Consider the following 17,005-nt stretch of genomic DNA (forward strand, 5'->3'; position numbering starts at 1 on the left):
CTGATGTATGGTTCATGAGAAGACGATTACAGATGATTTTGAGCATTAGCGTTACACATGTTCCAAGATGGCGAAGCAGTGCGGTTGTGTTCTCTTGTGTGTCCATGTAAATAGCCTGTTTTTTGTATTTTTTTTACGTATATATTTCCCTATCACACTTTTCATCCTTCTACTGAATATACTTTCCTGCAACCCGCCTCACTCAATGTGGAACGGATTCTATTATTATTATTATTATTTTTTTTTTTAGTCATTTAGCAGACGCTCTTATCCAGAGCGACTTACAGGAGCAATTAGGGTTAAGTGCCTTGCTCAAGGGCACATCGACAGATTTGTCACCTAGTCGGCTCGGGGATTAGAACCAGCGACCTTTCGGTTACTGGCACAACGCTCTTAACCAACGCTCTTAACCACTAAGCTACCTGCCGCCTCACCTTTATCTATAATCTCCAGTTGAAACTAGCCAGCCAGCTAACTAGCTAACTAGCTACTTGCTATTAGCCACCATTAGCGGTTTTCACCCAGAACATCGGATTTTCTGCCGGAATAACTGAATCACTGGACCTTAACACCGGATATAGCTAGCCGCAACCGAATGGATGTCGAATGGATGTTGCTGTAGGCTAATCACCACTGCCCCCGAAGCACCAGTTAGCCTTGAGCCTTGAGCTAGCCCCGGCTATCTACCTCTCTGTCTTACGGACGGGAGTAGCCAGCTAACCAGCTAACTAGCTACTTGCTATTAGCCACCGTTATCGGATTTTCTCCATTGTCCGTGGCCTGCACTACCTACCAGCCAGCTCTAGCCTGGACTATTATTGGCCAGTCTGCACTGTCTGCACAGCGCGTTATCAACCCAGAACCTATCGGATTTTCTGCCAGAATCACTGAATCACTGGACCTTTAACACTGGATAATCGCAACTAGCTAGCTGCAACCAAATGAACGTTGTTGTTAGCTAATCAGCCTTGAGCTAGCCTTGAGTCAGGCACATCTTCCGGATATCTACCTCTCTGTCAACCGGACGGGACCTCCTAGAGTCGACACGGAGCCCTGCCGATCCATCACGACTGGTCTGCCGACGTAATCGTCTGTGGTTTCAACAGGCTTCCCATTGCGACGACCACGAAGATCCATCTGCTAGCCCCGGCCCGCTAGCACACGCAAACAACAACCGTGCTTCCTGCTCGCTGTGCTGAAGCACCAATTCGAACTGCTCTCGTCTCACATATTGCTGTTCACTGGACCTTATGATCACTCAGCTGCACAGCTGATGCCTGCTGGACTGTTCCTTTACACGGTACCCTGTCCTGTTTATCTGTTTAGCCTCAGCCCAAACTTTATCGCCATTACCAGTTGTTGTCTTAGCTCTCTCTAATAACACCTGTGATTGCTTTATGCCTCTCTCCCATGTCAATATGCCTTGCCTATTGCTGTTCCAGATAGTTATTATTATACAATTTCACTGTAGAATCCCAAGTCCCTCTCAAACTGCCTCAAATAGTTCCTTTGTTCCACCCCCCATACACGCCGAGACCGGCTCAATCGGTGCCTCCAGTGATGCTATCTCTTTCATTGTTACCCAACGCTTAGGTTTACCTCCACTGTACTCATATCCTTCCATATCCTTGTCTGTACATAATGCCCTGAATCTTTTCCACAACGCCCGGAAATCTGCCCCCATTATTCTCTGTACCCAACGCACTAGAAGACCAGTTATTAAAGCCTTTAGCCGTATCCTTATTCTATTCCTCCTCTGTTCCTCTGGTGATGTAGAGGCTAACCCAGGCCCTGCAGCCCACAGTATCACTGCTACTCCCCAGGAGCTATCATTTGATGACTTCTGTAACCGTAAAAGCCTTGGTTTTCTGCACGTTAACATCAGAAGCCTCCTTCTTAAGTTTGAGTTATTCAATGCGTTAGCACACTCCGCCAACCCTGATGTTCTAGCAGTGTCTGAATCCTGGCCTAGGAAGGCCACCAAACATTCTGAAATGTCCATCCCCAACTACAACTTTTTCCGTCTAGATAGAACTGCCAAAGGGGGTGGAGTTGCAATCTACTGTAGAGAAAGACTGCAGAGCTCTATCATACTATCCAGGTCTTTGCCCAAACAGTTTGAGCTTCTACTTCTAAAAATCCACCTTTCCAGAAATACGTATTTCACTGTTGCCGCTTGCTACAGACCCCCCTCAGCCCCCAGCTGTGCCCTGGACACCATATGTGAATTGATTGCCCCCCATTTATCCTCAGAGTTCATACTGCTTGGTGACATAAATTGGGATATGCTTAACACCCCGGCCATCCTACAATCCAAACTAGATGCCCTCAATCTCACACAAATTATCAACGAACCTACCAGGTACAACCCTAAATCCGTAAACATGGGTACCCTCATAGATATCATCCTGACTAACTTACCCTCTAAATACACCTCCGCTGTCTTCAACCAGGATCTCAGCGATCACTGCCTTATTGCCTGCGTCTGTAACAGGTCCGCAGTCAAACGACCACCCCTCATCACTGTCAAACGCTCCCTAAAACACTTTAGCGAGCAGGCCTTCCTAATTGACCTGGCCCAGGTATCCTGGATGGATATCGATCTCATTCTGTCAGTAGAGGATGCCTGGTTGTTCTTTAAAAGTAATTTCCTCTCAGTCTTAAATAAACATGCCCCATTCAAAAAATACAGAACTAAGAACAGATATAGCCCCTGGTTCTCCTCAGACTTGACTTCCCTTGACCAGCACAAAAACATCCTGTGGCGTCCTCCCAGCTGCCCACTGCACTGAGGCTAGGAAACACTGTCACCACCGATAAATCTACAATAATCGAGAATTTCAACAAGCATTTTGCTACGGCTGGCCATGCTTTCCACGTGGCTACCACTATCCCGGCCACCAGCTCTGCACCCTCCGCTGCAACTTGCCCATGCCCCACCCACTTCTCCTTCACACAAATTCAGACAGCTGATGTTCTGAAAGAGCTGCAAAATCTGGACCCCTACAAATCAGCTGGGCTAGACTATCTGGACCCTTTCTTTCTAAAATTATCAGCCGAAATTGTCGCAACCCCTATCACCAGCCTGTTCAACCTCTCTTTCGTAACGTCTGAGATCCCCAGAGATTGGAAAGCTGCCGCAGTCATCCCCCTCTTCAAAGGGGGTGACACTCTAGATCCAAACTGTTACAGACCTATATCCATCCTGCCCTGCCTTTCGAAAGTTTTTGAAAGCCAAGTTAACAAACAGATCACCAACCATTTCGAATCCCACCGTACCTTCTCCGCTATGCAATCCGGTTTCCGAGCTGGTCATGGGTGCACCTCAGCCACGCTCAAGGTCCTAAACGATATTCTAATCGCGATCGATAATAGACAGTACTGTGCAGCTGTCTTCATCGACCTGGCCAAGGCTTTCGACTCTGTCAACCACCGCATTCTTATTGGCAGACTAAATAGCCTTGGTTTCTCAAATGACTGCCTCGCCTGGTTCACCAACTACTTCTCAGATAGAGTTCAATGTGTGAAATCGGAGGGCCTGTTGTCTGGACCTATGGCAGTCTCTATGGGGGTGCCACAGGGTTCAATTATTGGGCCGACTCTGTTCTCCGTGTATATCAATGATGTCGCTCTTGCTGCTGGTGACTCTCAGATCCACCTCTACGCAGACGACACCATTTTGTATACATCTGGCCCTTCATTGGACACTGTGTTAACAAACCTCCAAACGAGCTTCAATGCCATACAACACTCCTTCAGTAGCCTCCAACTGCTCTTAAACACTAGTAAAACTAAATGCATGCTCTTCAATCGAACGCTGCTGGCACCCGCCCACCCGACTAGAATCACTACTCTCGACGGGTCTGACCTAGAGTATGTGGACAAGACTGTAAACTCTCCTTCCAGACTCACATTAAGAATCTCCAATCCAAAGTTAAATCTAGAATCGGCTTCCTATTTCGCAACAAAGCCTCCTTCACGCATGCTGCCAAACATGCCCTCGTAAATCTGACTATCCTACCGATCCTTGACTTCAGCGATGTCATTTACAAAATAGTTTCCAACACTCTACTCAGCAAATTGGATGTAGTCTATCACAGTGCCATCCGTTTTGTCACCAAAGCCCCATATACTACCCACCACTGTGACCTGTACCTGTTGGCTGGTCCTCACTACATATTCGTCGCCAAACCCACTGACTCCAGGCCATCTATAAATCACTGCTAGGCAAATCCCTGCCTTATCTTAGCTCATTGGTCACCATAGCAACACCCACCCGTAGTGTGCGCTCCAGCAGGTTTATCTCACTGGTCATCCCCAAAGCCAACACCTCCTTTGGCCGCCATTCCTTCCAGTTCTCTGATGCCAATGACTGGAACGAATTGCAAAAATCTCTGAAGCTGGAGACTCTTATCTCCCTCACTAACTTTAAGCATCAGTTGTCAGAGCACCTTACCGATCACTGCACCTGGACACAGCCCATCTGAAATTAGCCCACCCAACTACCTCATCCCCATATTGTTATTTATTTTGCTCATTTGCACCCCAGTATCTCTATTTGCACATCATCTCTTGCATATCTATCATTCCAGTGTTAATACTAATTGTAATTATTTTGCACTATAGCCTATTTATTGCCTTACCTCCATAACTTGCTACATTTGCACACACTGTATATATATTTTCTGTTGTATTTTTGACTTTATGTTTTGTTTTACCCCATATGTAACTCTGTGTTGTTGTTGTTTTTATCGCACTGCTTTGCTTTATCTTGGCCAGGTTGCAGTTGTAAATGAGAACTTGTTCTCAACTGGCTTACCTGGTTAAATAAAGGTGAAATAAAAATAAAATAAAAAAACATGCAAATAATGAGTTGTTAATAGTTTCCTTGTTTTTTGAGATATCCATACCAAATTCAGTTTGCTTTATTTTAGGGACGTCCATGATATCAATGACACGTTTCAAGTTGATAGGCTACTGTGGAGTGGATTTACAGTTGTTTAAATGGAATAATATTTATGAAGTATTTTTAGCGTAATTTAACATATTAGCGTATGTGCTAATATGCATCTACTGGTATAGTGTGGCCATCTTTGAATGCATCAACGTTATTTGTGAATATGGTGATGAGTCCAAAGACCACATTTGGATCTGACTTTTAATCCATGAGAAGACAACTTTCTATGATTATTTTAAGCTTTAGCGTTACAATGTGACTTTAAAAAACATTGTTAACAGCTTCCTTATTCTTTAAAATAGGCCATTGAGGAGTGGATTTAGAAAGGATTTTAATGGACATGTAAAATCAGATTACCTGATTGATTTGGTGTTATTTGGACTCATGGTTCATGAGAATGTTTTTCAAAGGTTTTCCAAGATGGAGGAAAATCTATTGACTGACTGACTTTATGGGTCCTTGAGGCAAATTTGTTCAGCATGAGGAAAGACACCTACATACAAAGTTTCAAGTCTCTAGGTCAAACTAGGTGACAGATACGTGGGTTTGAGTGAGACTGGTTATAATAGCGCCACCTATACACCAATTGGTGCCATTCTTTGGGACCAAGTTACTCATGGCCTGTAGTTTCTGTGTGACAAATTAGGAAAAAAAGTTATCAATCTATGCTTGAGTTATTTTACCATGTCAAATAAAAAACACAAATCAGAGAATTACAATAAATTAAACATGCATGTCCCTAAACATAGGGTCTAGGTAGATTACAGTTTTTTCTATATCGAGTCAGCATGGATGTAGCATGTATATTATTAATTGAGTAGAATTCAAAAGGTACCTGCCCATGTAGAAATAACTTGCAGGAGGCCTAGATAGAAATATTTTAGCTATTTAATTACATGCTTGACAGTAGATGTTGGCATGGCGCCGAAACCTATGCTTTCTGTTTGCACTTAAAAAATCCATTATGTATAATTCATGTGCAATTTATATCTATAGGCTACATTGAGGTTTTTCTTTAATTATTTTAGGCTATCTGGCACACCAATTGCCAAATGCTTTTGGGAACGGACAGAAAAAGTTAACGTTGATCCACAGAGGCAAAAATGACAATGTTGCAGTTTAATTGGGCTCCCGAGTGGCGCAGCGGTCTAATGCACTGCATCTCAGTGCTTGAGGTGTCACTACAGACCCCCTGGTTTGATTCCAGGCTGTATCACAACCGGCCGTGATTGGGAGTCCCATAGGGCCCAGCGTCGTCCGGGTTTGGCCGGTGTAGGCCGTCATTGTAAATAAGAATTTGTTCTTAACTGACTTGCCTAGTTAAATAAAGGTAAAAAAAAAAAAAAAAAAAATTGAGAGTAAAATAAAGAGTAATGTTTGGGGATTTGGTGAAGTGGTAAAAGATTATGATATCAGTGCGGGGTATGTTATGTGTGATGATTGTGAGGCACTATACAAATTTGACAGTCACAAGATGGGGACTTCAAATAGGCCTATGGCACATCAAGGGAACTGTAGCCTACTGTTCAGATGGGTTAAATGAAATCTGGACACTGACTGTAGGTCTATAACCTCTCACATAACCTTAATATTAACTCCTGCAGAATTAAGCATTTCTTGCAGTAAAATGATATACCAAATGTAGGCTATGTTTCAACTCGGAAACAGGAGTGGAGAAATATGGTTTCTTTCTTTCAGCATCTTGAGAGAATGCGAATGCGTAGTTAGATACTGTCTCTAAAGGTGCTATCTTTATCAGCATCATAGAAGCTGATAATATTTCAACCACATAAAATATGCATCCAAGCTGAAATGATATCTCATCAGAAACATGCTGGGTTGTTTTCACAGCTTTCTATTTCCTTACAACCGGTCAAACTGATGTCATTTGGAAATGTTGCTTAGTTATTGTATTTTCTTCATGGATGACAGAACTTTACCGATGTCAACTAGATTGAAGCATTCATTCTACCGATTTATGACATTATTCTGGTGAGCAAGGGTTTATTTAGTCTTCTAGGGCTACATCTAATGACAGAGGAGAAGCTGCATGTATCTAATTATAGACAAGTTGACTAACAAATAGCTTACCAAAATGTTGAAAATTATAAGCAGAAACATATCTCAATCAGGCAACAACAAAAAAATCCTGTACCCCCTGTCAAAAAATCTTTCCGCCATCTCTGACTGTAGCCTACAGCCCATTTTCTATATTAGCGGGTTAGGGTTGGCGGGTCAGATTTTCACTTTATTACATACTGTATAGTCGGGCGGTTACAGATAGGTTATTAGCAATTGCGGGCGTGTGAACAAACAGCTGACCTGGGCACCACTAATGGGCAGGATTTGTACTTTTGGGACTAGTCCAGTGGAGTACTCAATTGCTCCAGGCAATCTCAATCAAATCAATCCATCAGAGCAAGAGTATTAGTACTTGGTCTAATCTGGGGTTACAGTGCCTTGGCGAGATTCCATAGCATTGAGAGGAGGGATTTTGTGGATGCCTGCCTACCTCCCCAGTGTTCATCACACACAGTGAAAAGGCTGGTTTTGTTGGTGAGCTCAGGGAGCAGGCTGCTGCACTCCATCACGATGGCTTGAGGGATCATGATGACACAGGAGACCACCCAGATGAGGATGATACTCTTGCGGGCGCACCTGGCCATGCTTTTTAACATCAGCGGGTGGCAGATTGCATACCAGCGGTCTAGGGCGATGCAGCTCAGAGTCAGGACTGACACAGATACAGAGAATGTCTGGGAGATTGAAAAAGAGGAGATGCAAAATGATTAAGCACAAAGTGAAACAGTAAAAAAAGTACTAGACTTAATATAGATACTTGCTGATAGACAATAACACTACATGTAAAATCAGTTTCCACTCAGTAATTAGGTTTATGGATTTATATTAACCATAACACTTTCTAGAGATAATTTCGCAATTTCAAATTATAAAAAGGTATCACCTACGTGGCTCTGATGAATACCCTCTGTAATATACACAGTGTACAAAACATTTGGAACACCTTCCTAATATTGAGTTGCACCCCCTTTTACCCTCAGAACAGCTTCAATTCGTTGGGGCATGGACTTTACAAGATGTCCAAAGCATTCCACAGGGATGCTAGCCCATGTTGACTCCAATGCTTGCCGAAGTTGTGTCAAGTTGGCTGGATGTCCTTTGAATGGTGGATCATTCTTGATACACACGGAAAACTGTTTAGCGTGTAAAATCCAGCAGCATTGCAGTTCTGGACACAAACTGATGCGACTGGCCTACTACCATATCCTGTTCAAAGGCAAAATTAAATATTTTGTTTTGCCCATTCACTCTCTGAATAGCGCACATACACAATCCATGTCTCAATTGTCTCAAGGCTTAAAAATCTTTCTTTAACCTGTCTCTTCCCCTTCATCTACACTGATTGAAGTGGATTTAACGAATTACGTCAAGGGATCATAGCTTTCACCAGGATTCACATGGTCAGTCTATGTTATGGAAAAAGCAGCTGTTCTTAATGTTTTGTACACTCAGTATTCAGACCCCTTGACTTTTTCCACATTTTGTTACGTTAAAATTGATTAAATTGTTGTTTTCCCTCATCAATCTACACACAATACCCCATAATGACAAAGCAAAAACACGTTTTTAGCAATTTTCGCAAACATTACATTTACATAAGTATTCAGACCCTTTACTCAGTACTTTGTTAAAGCACCTTTGGCAGCAATTACAGCCATGAGTCTTCTTGGGTATGACACTACAAGCTTGGTACACCTGGACAAGAGGAACACCTACGTGAGAATGCTATTCATTGACCACAGCTCAGCGTTCAACACCATAATGCCCTCAAAGCTCATCACTAAGCTAATGATCCTGGGACTCAACACCTCCCTCTGCAACTGGATCTTGGACTTCCTGACGGGCCGCCCCCAGGTGGTAAGGGTAGGTAACAACACATCTGCCACGCTGATCCTCAACACGGGGGAACCTCAGGGGTGTGTGCTCAGTCCCCTCCTGTACTCCCGGTTCACCCATGACTGCATGGCCAGGCACGACTCCAACATCATCATTAAGTTTGCAGACGACACAACAGTGGTAGGCCTGATCACCGACAATGATGAGACAGCCTATAGGGAGGTCAGAGAGCTGGCCGTGTGGTGCCAGGATAACAACCTCTCCCTCAACGTGACCAAGACAAAGGAGATGATTGTGGACTATAGGAAAAAAAAGAGGACTGAGCACGCCCCCATTCTCATCGACGGAGCTGTAGTGGAACAGGTTGAGAGCTTCAAGTTCCTTGGTGTCCACATCACCAAGAAACTATCATGGTCCAAACACACCAAGACAGTCATGAAGAGGGCACGACAAAGCCTATTCCCCCTCAGGAGACTGAAAAGATTTGGCATGGGTCCTCAGATCCTCAAAAAGTTATACAGCTGCACCATCGAGAGCATCCTGAATGGTTGCATCACCACCTGGTATGGCAACTGCTCGGCCTCCGACCGCAAGGCACTACAGAGGGTAGTGCGTACGGCCCAGTACATCACTGGGGCCAAGCTTCCTGCCATCCAGAACCTCTATACCAGGCGGTGTCAGAGGAAGGCCCTCAAAATTGTCAAAGACTCCAGCCACCCTAGTCATAGACTGTTCTCTCTGCTACCGCACGGCAAGCGGTACTGGAGCGCTAAGTCTAGGTCCAAAAGGCTTGTCAACAGCTTCTACCCCCAAGCCATAAGACTCCTGAACAGCTAATCATGGCTACCCGGACTATTTGCACTGCCCCCCCACCCCCACCCCATCTTTTTACGCTGCTGCTACTCTGTTAATTATTTATGCATAGTCACTTTAACTCTACCCACATGTACATATTTCCTCAACTAGCTGGTTCCCCCGCACATTGACTCTGCACCGGTACCACCCTGTAGATAGCCTCCCTACTGTTATTTTATTTTATTTCTGCTCTTTTTTTCTTAACACTTTTTTGTTGTTGTTCCTTTTTTAAAAATAAAATAAATGCATTGTTGGTTAAGGGCTGTAAGTAAGCATTTCACGGTAATGTCTACACCTGTTGTATTCGGCGCATGTGACAAATAACATTTGATTTGATTTATTTGGGGAGTTTCTCCCATTCTTCTCTGCACATCCTCTCAAGTTCTGTCAGGTTGTATGGGGAGCATCGCTACACAGCTATTTTCAGGTCTCTCCAGAGATGTTAGACCAGGTTGGAGTCCAGGCTCTGGCTAGGCCACTCAAGGACATTCAGAGACTTGTCCCGAAGCCACTCCAGTGTTGTCTTGGCTGTGTGCATAGGGTCGTTGTCCTGTTGGAATGTGAACCTTTTCCCCAGTCTGCGGTCCTAAGCGCTCTGGAGCAGGTTTTCATCAAGGATCTCTCTGTACTTTGCTCTGTTCATCTTTCCCTCGATCCTGACCAGTCTCCCAGTCCCTGCCGCTGAAAGACATCCCCACAGCATGATGCTGCCACCACCATGGTCTGAGAGACTCGCAGACCATGTGAAACAAGATTCTCTGGTCTGATGAAAACAAGATTGAACTCTTTGGCCTGAATGCTAAGCGTCACGTCTGTAGGAAACCTGGCAGGTTCCTTTTGGCAAACTCCAAGCGGCCTGTCATGTGCCTTTTACTGAGGAGTGGCTTCCGTCTGGCCACTTGTCCTTCTGGAAGGTTCTCCCATCTCCACAGAGGAACTCTGGAGCTCTGTCGGAGTGACCATCGGGTTCTTGATCACCTTCCTGACCAAGGCCCTTCTCCCCTGATTGATCAGTTTGGCTGGGCGGCCAGCTCTAGGAAGAGTCTTGGTGGTTCCAAACTTCTTCCATTTAAGAATGATGGAGGCCACTGTGTTCTTGGGGACCTTCAATGCTGCAGATATTTTTGGGTACCCTTCCCCAGATCTGTGTCTCGAAACAATCCTGTCTCGGAGCTCTACGAACAATTCCTTCGACCTCATGGCTTGGTTTTTGCTCTGACATGCACTGTCAACTGTGGGACCTTTTATAGACAGGTGTGTGCCTTTCCAAATCATGTCCAATCAATTGTATTTATCACAGGTGGACTCCAGTCAAGTTGTAGAAACATCAAGGATGATCAATGTAAACAGGATGCACCTGAGCTAAATTTCGAGTCTCACAGCAAAGTGTCTGAATATTTATGTAAATAAGGTATTTCTGTTTTTATTTTGAATAAATTAGCAAAAATGTCTAAAAACCTGTTTTTGGTTTGTCATTATGGGGTATTGATGAGGAAAGAGAATGTATTTAATACATTTTAGAATAAGGCTGTAACGTAACAAAATATGGAAAAAGTGAAGGGGTCTGAATACTTTCCGAATGCATTGTATGTCTCTCTATTTATTGAGTGGAAATACTTGGGAATAGATTTCCTAAATTAAAATAATTTTGAGCTGAATTCGTAGTGATTTTACAGTCTTTTATGACCCCAAAATTGGTTTGTATTACATTTTCTTTTGCTCAACTTTGGGAGGCCAAATTTGGCCCATGTGCCGCCAGTTGACGATCACTGCTGTAGACAGTAGAGGAGTTATGATAATTACAATGGATTCCAAAAATTGCTTGATGTGATTCATAAAAACTAACATCATATAGCAAATGGACACATCAAATTGGCCTTACAGCTGCTACAGTTATTCCAATTCACCTCAGCACTGCTTCACTCAACCATTAGGAGAGTCCAGATGTACACACAGAGCTTTAGTAAATTTTTAAGTAACTAATGGGATGTCAATTAAGTTTGTGCAGCATTTACAATTGACCTTCCTTGGTAGAGCACCAATGTCACACTGCAAGTCGGCCGGGGGAGAAAACCAGTTAATATTCTGCTTCTGCTGCTCATCAGGTAAAGGTTTTATAAATGGTTTTAATTTATCTCTTGATGGGGTGAAGATGAAGCACCAGCTGCCTCTTCTCTGTTGGTAGTTGTAGTCCTCTCAACTCTGTCTTCCAGACAGACATTGATGATAACACAGTAATTCAAGCCAGGAGATTACTGATAGGGCTCGAGGCTTTTGGATACAGTTAAAAGATGATCTGACCTGATAAACCTTTTCTCAGTCTCCTGTCCACCATATTTTTTTTAACAGGCAGCATTGCAAATATGAAAATACACTGTGCACTATATTTATCCCCAGCATGAATGCAAAATCATGTGAGTCAGAAATGGATGGAGAGGCTCTCCATGTAATTTCAATGTAATTTTCTCAATGTTTTGGCAATCACCTACAGTGTCTTCAGAAAGTATTCACACCCTTTGATTTTTTCCACATTTTGTTGTGTTACAAATTGGAATTAAAATGGATTTAATTGTATTTAGTTTTTCAACGATCTACACAAAATACTAAAATGTCAAAGTGGAAGAAAGATTCCCTTTTTTTGGGGTGATTAATGAAAAATAAAACACTAATATCTTGATTAGATAAGTATTCAACTCCCTGAGTCAATACATGTTAAAATCACCTTTGGCAGTGATTACAGCTGTGAGTCTTTTTGGTTAAGTCTCTAAGAGCTTTGCACACCTGGATTGTACAATATATTCTTTTTACTCTTCAAGCTCTCTCAAGTTGGTTGTTGATCATTGCTAGACAGCCATTTTCAAGTCCTGCCATAGATTTTCAAGCCGGTTTAAGTCAAAACTGTAACTAGGCCACTCAATGGCCTAGTTACAGCAACCCCAGTGTAAACATAATGCTTTGTATTCAGGACAAAAAGTTAATTTCAGTATTACTTTAGTGCCTTATTGCACACAGGATCCATATTTTGGAATATTTGTATTCTGTACAGAGAATTATGATGTTGATCTATTGAAGATAAAGCCCATGGCCGTTGAGGTGGGAAAGCAAAATCCTTTCCCGTGGCACAAGGATCACCATGGGGTCCCTTCAAAGGCGTTTCAAAGAATACTGTTCAGTATCCTGGAGTTCTGTACCAACTATCAAGCTTGAATGCAAAGTAAAGTAAATAAAAACCTTGAGACATCCTCTTACCTGTAAGTAAGGCAGTATTTTACAAAGAGTTTTTCCAAGGAACTATGTTTCTGTAATGTCTACCACAAGACTTGCCGGGAGACAGGTGATCGTGACCAGGACATCAGCAAAGGAGAGCTTCACAATGAAACAGTTGGTCACTGTGCGCATGTGATGGTTTTTCCACACTGCAAAACAAACTGACAACAAGACACAACCAAGGATTGCTGCCATTAGGAACACATGATGTAGACATGAATGACATTGATTGCAGTGGAGGCTGCTGAGGGGAGGGTGGCTCATAATAATGGCTGGAACGAGCAAATGGAATGGCATCAAACACATAGAAACCATGTGTTTGATACCATTCCACCTATTCCGCTCCAGCCATTACCATTAGCGTGTCCTCCCCAATTAAGGTGCCACCAACCTCCTGTGATTGATTGGTCTAAATCAAATGCAATACAAGTTATAAAACACACACCACCTAAATAGCAGCTAGCAGCTCTGTAGCAATTGAATTGGATAGTCAGTATGAAGTACATGTTTTACATGTTAGTTCATGTTTTGTATCTAGTAAGATGTGTGTAGATCGAAGAAAGTATTGCCAAGGTTAGTTGAAAAATCTATGGCAGAGGTTTGTATGGGGCTTTCCTGTAACGGACATTAAAAATCTTTGGTTATATCACATTATCTGGAGTACAATCTGTAGCTACAATAGGCCTAAATCTGTGATAAAACTGTCATAAACATATTTCTAATTTACTCCTAAATAATGTGGAAGGTAAAATAAAAATGGATATGAATACAGTCAATATTGTCTTCTCAGTCATTACCCTATATGCTGATAATTACGCTGGTAACCAGTTTATAATGGCAATAAGGCACCTCTGGGGTTTATGATATATGGCCAATATACCACGGCTAAGGGCTGTATGCGTCGTGCCTAAGAACAGCCCGTAGCCGGGGTATATTGGCCATTACCACACCTCTGTGGGCCTTATTGCTTAATTATTTACATTTTAGTCATTTAGGAGACACTCTTATCCAGAGCGACTTACAGTTAATGAGTGCATACATTATTATTATTTTATATATTTTTTCATACTGGCCCACCGTGGGAAACGAACCCACAACCCTGGCGTTGCAAACGCCATGCTCTACCAACTGAGCTTACATCCCTGCCGGCCATTTCCTCCCCTATCCTGGACCAATTGTGCGCCGCCTGATGGGTCTCACGGTCGCGGGCAGCTATGACAGAGCCTGGATTCGAACCAGGATCTCTAGTGGCACAGCTAGCACTGCGATGCAGAGCCTTAGACCACTGCGCCACTCGGGAGGATGTTGAATACTCGTTTCTGATTGGCTCGAAGGGCATCCTAGAGTGTGCATTATTTCCCTATAAAACACGGTATATCAGCGTGTTATTCTGTCTCTCACTGTTCAAATAAACTTACCATTAAAATTATAGACTGATCATGTCTTTGTCAGTGGGCAAACATACAAAATCAGCAGGGGATCAAATACTTTTTTCCCTCACTGTAGTTGCAAAGTAGCTAAAAAAGTAGTAAGTAGTTGCAAAGTTGCTAATTAGAAGAAAAACATTTGAAAGTTGTCCGTGATGAGATTCGAACACGTAACCTTTGTGTTACTAGACGTTCACATTATAAGCTCTCTCCCAACAACCCTACTTTCATTTTTTTCCCTTAACTAACCTTATGTCTTATGTAACCATACCAAATGAAACATATCATAATGATTTGAGTGTCCTGGATTCACATTTACTATGTTACATCTAGTCCATGAGACCAGGCTGGCGCTTGGGATAAGGTCCTTAATAAATGCCAGTGTCAACCTCATGTTTTATTAATACACTGTAGTCTACTGATACGTTTCACTGCATCAGTGAACACCACATGAATATAGACCTACAATCGACTCACCAGTAGCCTAACTCCTTCAAAAGTAGGCCTACCGTTATGTTCAATGAAGCCCAAATAGCTGTGCAGACTTGATCTAATTACATGCACTTGAAAATAAGGATGACATTTTAGAAATTATATTGTCTCAATTAATCAAGCCTGTGACAATAAAACGTCACCAAAACTTACCTAGTGTGTTTCCAATGAGAGAAACAAAAAACACAAGTATGTATCCTGCAATAAGAACCCATTCATACTGCTTGGGATGCAAATATTCCCTCCAGATATACTTCAGAAGTTCATCATCCTCATCGATGCTAGAGTATGGCATCTCTCGGCATGTACAGCCCGGTTCCTGTCTTTTTCCGTGGCTAAACCAACTAGGCTCGTAATTTTACATTTTTATTCGTATTTACAAATGGCATACAGGTTTGTTATTAAGGCACATGAACGTTCACATGTTCCAGAAGGCATTTCGGCCCCCAAAAAATAAGAAACGTTCAAATGCCTCTCCTGTGAAGTAGTGACACGCGACATAGGCCAAGTTTCCTAAAACGAGTCACATATATTTCTTCCTCAAGGTTCCTTATTGATCCACCAAGCACCAGAGTTGAAGTCAGGTCATTGTCTTACAAAAAAGTTAGAAAAAGTCAGGAGGTGGACATTGGATTTGAATTACAGGATTTGATGAGAATCTCAATTGACCACTCTTGACAGGAGAGAAACGTCTATCACATTTGTATGTGAACTAATATAAAGACTAATGGTTCCCTACACATACAGTGTATTCGGAAAATATTCAGACTCCTTCCCTTTTTCCACATTTTGTTACATTACAGCCTTATTCTAAAATTGATTAAATTAAATGTTTTCCTCATCAATCTACACACAATACCCCATAATGACAAAGCGAAAAAAGGTTTTTTAGAATTTTTCGCAAATGTATTAAAAGTAAAAAACAGAAATACCTTGTTGACATAAGTATTCAGACCCTTTGCTATGAGACTCAAAATTGAGTTCAGGTGCATCCTGTTTCCATTGATCATCCTTGAGATGTTTCTACAACTTGATTGGAGTCGACTTGTGGTTATTTCAATTGATTGGACATGATTTGGAAAGGCACACACCTGTCTATATAAGATCCCACAGATGACAATGCATCCCAGAGCAAAAACCAAGCCATGAGGTCGAAGGAATTGTCCGTAGAGCTCAGAGACAGGATTGTGTTGAGGCACAGCTCTGGGGAAGGCTACCAAACAATTTCTGCAGCATTGAAGGTCCCCAAGAACACAGTGGCCTCCATCATTCTTACATGGAAGAAGTTTGGAACCACCAAGAATTTTCCTAGAGCTGGCTTCCTGGCCAAACTGATCAATCAGGGGAGAAGGGCCTTGGTCAGGGAGGTGACCAAGAACCCGATGGTCACTCTGACAGAGCTCCAGAGTTCATCTGTGGAGATGGGAGAACCTTCCAGAAGGACAACCATCTCTGCAGCACTCCACCAATCAGGCCTTTATGGTGGAGTGGCCAGACGGAAGCCACGCCTCAGTACAAGGCACATGACAGCCCGCTTGGAGTTTGCCAGAAGGCACCTAAAGGACTCTCAGTACCATGAGAAATAAGATTCTCTGGTCTGATGAAACCAAGATTGAACTCTTTGGCCTGAATGCCAAGTGTCACATCTGGAAGAAACCTGGCACCATCCCTACAGTGAAGCATGGTGGTGGCAGCATCATGCTGTGGGGATGATTTTCAGTGGCAGGGAGACTAGTCAGGATCGAGGGAAAGATGAACGGAGCAAAGTACAGAGAGATACTCAGACTGGGGCGAAGGTTCACCTTCCAACAGGACAACAACCCTAAGCACACAGACAAGACAATGCAGGAGTGGCTTTGGGACAAGTGTCTGAATGTCCTTGAGTGGCCCAGCCAGAGCCTGGACTTGAACCCGATCGAACATCTCTGGAGAGACCTGAAAATAGCTGTGCAGCGATGCTCCCCATACAACCTGACAGAGCTTGAGAGGATATGCAGAGAAGAATGGGAGAAACTCCCCAAATATAGGTGTGCCAACCTTGTATCGTAATACCCAAGATGACTTGAGGCTGTAATCATTGCCAAAGGTG

The 17,005-nt window shown here is 43.0% G+C and overlaps 1 pseudogene; it reads right to left on the bottom strand.

Moving 5' to 3' along the window:
* Positions 1 to 15,211, bottom strand: part of LOC121567910 — a 34,770-nt pseudogene extending 19,559 nt beyond the window's left edge.
* Positions 15,212 to 17,005: the final 1,794 nt, after the last annotated feature.

Source organism: Coregonus clupeaformis, chromosome 1 (genome assembly GCF_020615455.1).
Source record: "Coregonus clupeaformis isolate EN_2021a chromosome 1, ASM2061545v1, whole genome shotgun sequence".
Lineage (NCBI taxonomy): Eukaryota > Metazoa > Chordata > Actinopteri > Salmoniformes > Salmonidae > Coregonus > Coregonus clupeaformis.